Here is an 8094-nt window from a genome sequence, read left to right as displayed (position 1 = left end):
TATTTAGAAAAATAAGGTGATATAGTGATGATATCACTGGACTGGTAATTCAGCATCCTAGCTGATGCACTTGCAACATGGCTTCGACTGACACCAAGGTGAAATATGAATTCAGTAAAGTCTGGGATTAAAAAATCTGGCTTAATGGTGACCATGTAACCATTGTTGATTGTCATAAAAGCCCATCTGGTTCACTAATGCCCTTTAGGAAAGAAATTCCTTACCTGGTCTAGTCCGCAAGTGATTTCAGAGCAATGTTGTTAATTCTTAACTGCTCTCAGAAATGACCTAGACAATCAACCATTCCAAGGACAATTAGCAAAGGGTAACAAATGCTGACTTGCCCATTTTCTGTCATTGATAAAAATAAAACTTGAAGTTGAATGACTGCAGCACATTAATGTAGAATGACTGTACTGAGGGAGTGCTAGATTGACAGGAGTGTTGCAATCTATTCTATCTGCCATTATTTTAACGAACAGCAGGAGGATGTCCCACAAGGATCTGTGTTAGGGCCTCAATTACTCACATCATTTATTTGGATAATGGCGTAGAAAGTCATATATCCAAATTTGCTGATGAGATAAAGTTAGGCAACATTATAGACAGTAAGGGATATTAATAGACTAAAGAATGGGGAAAATGGGGTTCAATATAAGCAAGTGTGAGATTATCCATTTTGAAGTGATATAGGTTAGATCGGGGACTTTATAGATGATACGAACTTAAATACAATGGATGTCCAAAGAAACTTGCGAGTTCAGGTATATAGATATTTAAAATGTCACAAACAGACACAGAAAAGAAGGTAAAAGAAAGCTGGTTTTTAGATTTAGAGGTCTTGAGTATAAGGCTGCAGAAGTTATATGACAGTTGTACAAAACACTGATTAGACCCTATTTGGAGTACTGTGAGCAGATCTGGGCACCACACCTTAGGAAGGGTATAATGGCCTTGATGGAGGACAAGGTAGGTTTACAAGAATGATAACTAAAGATCAGGGGTTACATTGTATGTGATTATACAAATTAGAAGATTAAGGCGTGATCTGTTAGAGTCATAGAGTTATACAGCACAGAAACAGACTCTTTGGACCGACTCATCTATGCTGACCTGATATCCTGAATGAACCTAGTCCCATGTGCCAGCATTTGGTCCATATCCCTCTAAGCCCTTCCTCTTCATATACCCATCCAGATGTCTTTTAAATGTTGTACCTACCACCACCACTTCCTCTGGCAGCTTATTCCATACACGCAACACCCGCTGCACAAAAAAGTTGCCCCCTCAGATCCCTTTTAAATCTTTCCCCGCTCACTTTAAGCTTCTGCCCTCTGGTTGTGGATTCCCCTACCCTGGGGAAAAGACCTTGGCTATTTAACCTTTCCATGCCCCTTATGATTTTATAAACCTCTATAAGGTCACCCCTCAGCCTCCGACATTCCAAGGAAAACAGCCTCAGCCTATTCAGCCTCCCCCGTAGCTCAAATCCTTCAGTCCTGGCATCACCTTTGTAAATCTTTTCTGCACTCCTGCAAGTTTAACAACATCTTTCTGCGAGCAGGGAGACCAGAATTGAATGTGGTATTCCAAAAGTGACCTTACCAATGTCCTGTGCAGTTTCAACATGACCTCCCAGCTCCTGTACTCAGTGTACTGACCAAGAAAGGCAAGTGTGCCAAACACTGCCTTCACCACCCTGTCCATCTTTGACCCCAATTTCAAGGAACTTTGTACCTCCAACCCCAGGTCTCTTTGTTGATCTGATCAAAGTCATCAAGATATTAACAGGAAAGGACGAGATAGATAAACTATTTGCACAGGGGCATAGTATAAGAATTAGGGTGAGTCCGTTCGGGAGAAATGTTAGAAAGCACTTCTACAGACAAAGGGTAAGAGAGGATTGGAACTGTCTTCCACAAACAGCAGTGGGGATAGTTATTAATTTTAAATCAGAGATAGATACATTTTTGTTAAGCAAACATAATAAGGGATCTGGTCTAAAGGCAGGTATATGGAATTAGGTTACAGATCAGCCATGATCACATTGAATGGTGGCAGAATGAGCTTGAGGGGCTGAATGGTCTACTCCTGCTCCTATGTTTCCTATGAGTTATTCTCAGGGTCCTGCTCACATATTTCTCACTGCTTCGATGGCATATTGTTATATTGCAGGAGCTTTCTGTATAGAAATCATCATCCCTGGTTTGTTGCCACTGTGGGAGATCAATTTAACTCACCCATACTCCACCAAACATGAAAACAAGCTGGAACTCAAATGGCCACTGCGTCTGTTTAGCAGTCGCCACAGTCCAAGAGGACCATAGAACTGCTCTCTCATTGCAGAGATGACTAGTAGTGGCTCAACCTGAGGGTCACCACGTCGGAGGCAAGGGGCAAGGTCGAAAAGACAGGACAATCATGGTCCTTGTAGTTGGGCTTTGAGGAAAAAGGAGACAGAAGTCTCAGAAGCACTGAGCAAAGTTACAAGAACCAAAGAGAATCTAGAGGCACTGGGACAAGAAGCAATGAAAGGTTTGGCAATTCACCCTGTTCAAGTGCACATCTCCACACGGTGAGAAAATATCCCAGTTTCCTGTACAGTGGGTGGAAAACAACATTAATGAGAGAGAGAGAAACACCATGCAATTAGCAAAATCCAACATAGAACTCTTACCATGTGAGTTTGCATATTCCTTGAGACGTTTATTGAATATACTGGATTGTTAGAGTCATAGAGTTATTCAGCACAGAAACAGACTGGATTGGTCACTTTCTGATTAAAGAACGTGTATTTATTTAGCACCATTCATGGTAGCCTCCCAATGTGCTTATGGGAATGTTGTCAGACATGATTTGACTCTAAACTATGTAAATTTGACAGAGTCTTCCTAAACCAAAGGGCTGGTCTCTCATCAAAGAGAGAGAAAGACAACTGATGTGGTTTAACCTGAGGGTTACCATGCCTCAGGTGAGGACCAAGATGGAGAAGGAGAGACCTTCATGGTAACCTTAGCTGGTGTGGGAATTGAACCCACTCTATTGGTGTCACTGCATCACAAACCAGCCATCCAGCCAACTGGGGTAACTGACCCACTGCTAAGTTACATATGGAGATTAGCACAAGCAATGAAAAGCTTGGTAAAAGAGGCAAATTTTAAGAAAATTGAGAGGGTACTCCAGGGCTCTGCAACTGGAAATCCATGAAAACTGGGGAGATGTGAGAGTCGGGAATTGGAGAAGCCAAATAAAAGGCAGGGTGTGGAGGAGGTGAGGGAAGAAGGCAGGTGTGATTTGATGAACATTTCAAAATCTAGACAGGGAACCAATGTAGGTCAGAAAACATAGTGTGTTGGGTGAACAAGATTGGCACACAGAGACTGTGTGAAAAGATCTCAGCTAATAATTTGTAGGTGAGCTTGAGGAATACTGCAGAAATATTGCAGATTTTCAAACATCCATATCTGATTAGAGTCAAATGAGCAAATGGAGGTGTAGATATCAGGTGCCCTACTCTTCTTCAATGGATGACACCAGCTCTTTACTTTGATTTGATGGTTCTGAGAAAGCAAAAGGCCAAAACATAATCTACAGAGAACTGTTTGATGACAAACCAGGGATGTGCAATTAATTCACAAGACAATTCCCTTGGCCCCCGCATGAATCCCAAAGGTTAATCTCCACAGGTTTGTGGTATATAATGATGTGTGGATACTCCTTGAATCACTTCTTTCATCCCCACCACACAACACATACAGGTATTCTCCCCTGCCTTTATACCGAGTAATGATTATAAAGAAGTCAGATGGCTGGAAAAAGGTTTTCAGATAGAATAATTCACTTTCCCTTAATTGCTCATGATTCATTCTTTGATGCAGGTATTACTGGTCAGACAAGTACTTGTTGCTACATTGATATTTGCCCTTGAGATGGTGAGTGATGATCCACCTTGAGCCCATGGGGTGTAGGGACACCAACAATACTATTACAGAGGGTCCTCCAGGACTTTATCCCAGCAGCAGTGATGGAATATTATATTCCCAGGTCAGAATGGTAATGCTGCAAGATTAGGAGCAGCATTAGGCCATTCAGCCCATCCAGTCTGTTCCACCATTGATCCCGGTAACCTTTGAACCCTTTACTAATCAATAACCTATCTCTGTCTTAATTACACACAGTAACTTGGCCTCCACAGCCTTCTGCAGCAATGAGTTCCACAGATTGACGACCCTCTGGCTGAAGAAATGCTTCCTCAGCTGAGTTCTAAAGGGCCATTCCTTCACTCTGAGGCTTTTCCCTTGGTCTTAGTCTCTCTCACTAATGGAAACAACTTCTCCTGAGTCCACTGTACCTCAGGGCTCTCAGTATTCTGTACATCTCCATGAGATCCTCCCTCATCCTTTTAAACACTGTAGAGTACAGATCCAGAGTCCTCAACCACTCCTCACATGATAAGCCCATCATCCCCAGGATCAATCCTGTAAACCTCCTCCATAGAAAGTGGTAGATTGGCAGATTGGGGGGTTTGCAAATGGGCTACCTTTGCACGGATGGAGTTGATGTTAATGGAATTGAATGTCAAGGGAAGATGATTAGATTCTCTCTGGCTGAAGCACACAATTGCCTGGCACTTGTATAACATTAATGTTACTTGTCACTTCTCAACTTAAACTTGAATTCTGTCTTGGTCTTCCTGAATGCAGCATGGACTTCTTCAGTATCTGAGGAATTGTGAATGGTGCTGAACATTGTGCCATTATTGCCTAATATCTGCACTTCTGACCTTAAGATGAAGCTGAAGATGGATGAGCCTAAGGCACGATCCTCAGACACTCCTGCAGTGATGTCCTGTTGATGACTAATATCTATCAACCACAACCTTTGCGTCAGATAAGACTTGAACCAATGAAGAGTACTTTCCCGAATCTCATTGAAGAAGAAATTATATTGGACATGAAATGTTCACACTGTTTCTCTCTCCATAGATATTGCCACACCTGCTGAGCTTCTCCAGCATTTTCTTTTCTTATCGCAGTGATTCTAGCTTGCAAGGGCTCCTTGATGCCACATTTGATGGTGAAATGTTGCCTTGATATCAAGGGCAGGCACTCTCACCTCTTGAATTAAGTTCTTTTATCCATGTATGGGACACAGTCATAATGAGGTCCAGAACAGAGCAATCCTGCCAAAGTCCAAACTGAGCAACAGAGAACGGATGTCACTTTATAGAAGTCTCAATGACACTTTGCTGATGATTGACCATAGACTGACAGGACTATAATTGGTCATAGGATTTGTCCAGACAGGATAAAACAGAGCAATTTTTACTGAGTTGATACCAGTTTCAACTGAAACATGTAGTGGGCATTAACCTTCATCAATTCAACTAGGATTCTGTCAGATTAGATTAGATTAATAGATTAGATTCTCTACAGTGTGAGAACAGGCCCTTTGGCCCAACAAGTCCACACCGCCCCTCCGAAGAGAAGCTCACCCAAACCCATTCCCCTACCCTATATTTACACCTGACTAATGCACCTAACACTGGGCAATTTAGGATGGTAAATTCACCTGACCTGCACATTTTTGGATTGTGAGAGGAAACCCACGCAGACAGGCAGGAATTGAACCCAGGACCCTGGTGCTATGAGGCAGCAGTGCTAACCACTGAGCCATTGTGCTGCCCTGTTGTATCACATGTGCCCAGGTTTTATTTGGTTGCATAACATGGAGTAAATTAAATTGGCTGAAGACTGGGATCAGGGATACTGGAGATCAGGGAGGCATCATCCACTTGGTACTACTGGCTGGGGAATATCAGCCAATTCTTTTCAAGTATGTCCAAAATGTTCATGATACTGCAGTCACATGAAAATCCAGACTGGATAAACATTGACAGTGAATATAGGAGCTGGAGTAGGCCATTCACTCGATCATCAATATGATCATAGCTGATCATCAAACTAAGTACCCTGTTCCCAGTAACAGGACAGTAACACTCCTTCATGAACAAATGTTAGGCATCCTGCATGCCTCCCCCAATTATCCCCAGTCCACATTGTTGTTCTCCATGGAGAGTGAACAAGAGTCCATTGAAAAATCAATACATCTCAAAAACACTCAAAACAATATCTTCATGATCCCCAGCCCCCCCTCTCTGTAAGATAAATATCTGAAGAATAGAGACCACTGTGATGTCAGTGCAGCAATGTAGTGATGCACATGACTCAAAGGTTATAACAAGAGATTGACTGCAATATTTTATATTCTTCTGAACAATCCACTCTCCCTCTACTCCCCTCAGCAGTTTTGTTATTCCTAATAAGCCCCTCACTGCACTTGTTCCCATTTTTCACATCAATGTTATCTGAAGCAGTAACATGTCTACTTACGAGAAGCATTCATTTTAGGTTTGGTAAGAGAAACGTGACCTCCAAATCAGATGGTATAGGTCTCTTGGCAGATGTTTAACTCAAGCCCTCTTCCCCCATCAAATGTGTCAGACTGGGCTATCCTCCATAGCAACTGTTGCTGGGGCAAACAAAGAAAACACTTTCCCATCATTTTCCTCCATTGTTCCCTTTCACTGACCTATGATGAAATTGTACCTTACTGATTTGCAGTTTTTATTCAGCACAAAAGTAAAACAAACAAAATGAAAACTACTTTTAGCAGGAAAACAAGGAAGATGGAGCCAACTCAATTCTAAGTTCACCTTGAATTGTAACAAGAACATGTGCTTGGAGGCTGTTCATTCATGTTGGATTAGTTCCTTGGGACAAGAGGATTGTCCTATGAGAAGTGGAGCAGATTAGACCTGTTTTCCCCAGCTCAGAAGAATGAATGGTAGCTTCATGAAGAAAAAAAGTCAAGGGACTTGAGAGGGTTGGGATAAAGCAATCAAAGGGTATTGGAGTGGGGAAAGGGTAGAGTTGGATAACCAATCACGATCATAGTGAATGGCTGAAACATTGAATTGACCAGATGATGCGAATGGCCTACTTTTTTTTTGCTCCCTTAGAGAGGAAAGAAGTTTTTGTATTTTTTAGTCTGTTGAGCTGTGGATGATCAATCATCGCATCTATTCAAGATCAAGGTCAACAGATTTTGATACTAAAGGAACCAAGAGATAGATTAGGCTTTAAAGGGTGACGTATAAAATACTTATTGAATGGTAGATGCTTGAAAAGATAGAATGGCCATTCGATATTCACTACACATAAATTGTGTGATACTCCCCATTGTGACATAAGAGGTGGTGGCGTGGGGTGACATTTTGTTGCATTGTGGAGCTTTTCCAAATGCCAAGATAGTGCCACAACAGACAATACGCAGTTAAAGTATGGTTGTCTATCCTAAATCGCTCAACCACCTGTGGGACAGTGCAACAAGGGTTTTACTAATAGTCACCCTTCAAAATGAAGACCTGTATTTATTGAGCACCTTTTACAAACCCAGGATATGCAAAAAAAAAGAAGCATTTCACAGCCTATGACTTACTTCTGAAGCACGGATGTAATAAACATAGAAATAGAGGTGCGCCCAGGAGGATTCACAAGCAATCATGAGATAATGGAGGGTTAATATTCGACAAGATACTTCTCTAGCTGTCTTCAAATGGTGCAATTAAATTTTTTACATCCCCAAAGACAGACGAGACTTTTAAAATTTAATGAGAAAGAAGGTACCATCAACAATGCAGTACTCCCTCAGTATTCCACTGAAATCGAGAGCTGAGATATTTTATTCAGGAGTAAAGTAAACCTCAACTTTCTGGTATGGAGACAATAGTGCTGCTAATGGAACTCTGGATATTGTATTCACTCAGAGGAGAATCCCGAGAGCGAAAACCATCCCAGCTCTCAGATGTCCACGAATCAAAGTTCTGCAAATCAAACTCAGGAAACTTCTGGCCCAGAAATAGAGAAGAAACCCCACAATGGAGAAGCAGTGGACACGACATCCAGTCAGTAATCCAAGGCTTTTCAGAGCTACAGCACTGAACAAAGAGAAGAAAACTGACTTCCTTCAACCTCGGGAGATGACACAGCTCTGAAGGTACAGTGGCAAAAGTTCAAATCCTATTGCAGCAGC

This window comes from Chiloscyllium plagiosum, unplaced genomic scaffold (assembly GCF_037043375.1).
Source record: "Chiloscyllium plagiosum isolate Xiang-an unplaced genomic scaffold, Cpla_swu_hap1 HiC_scaffold_10, whole genome shotgun sequence".
NCBI lineage: Eukaryota > Metazoa > Chordata > Chondrichthyes > Orectolobiformes > Hemiscylliidae > Chiloscyllium > Chiloscyllium plagiosum.
This window is presented reverse-complemented; position numbering follows the sequence as displayed.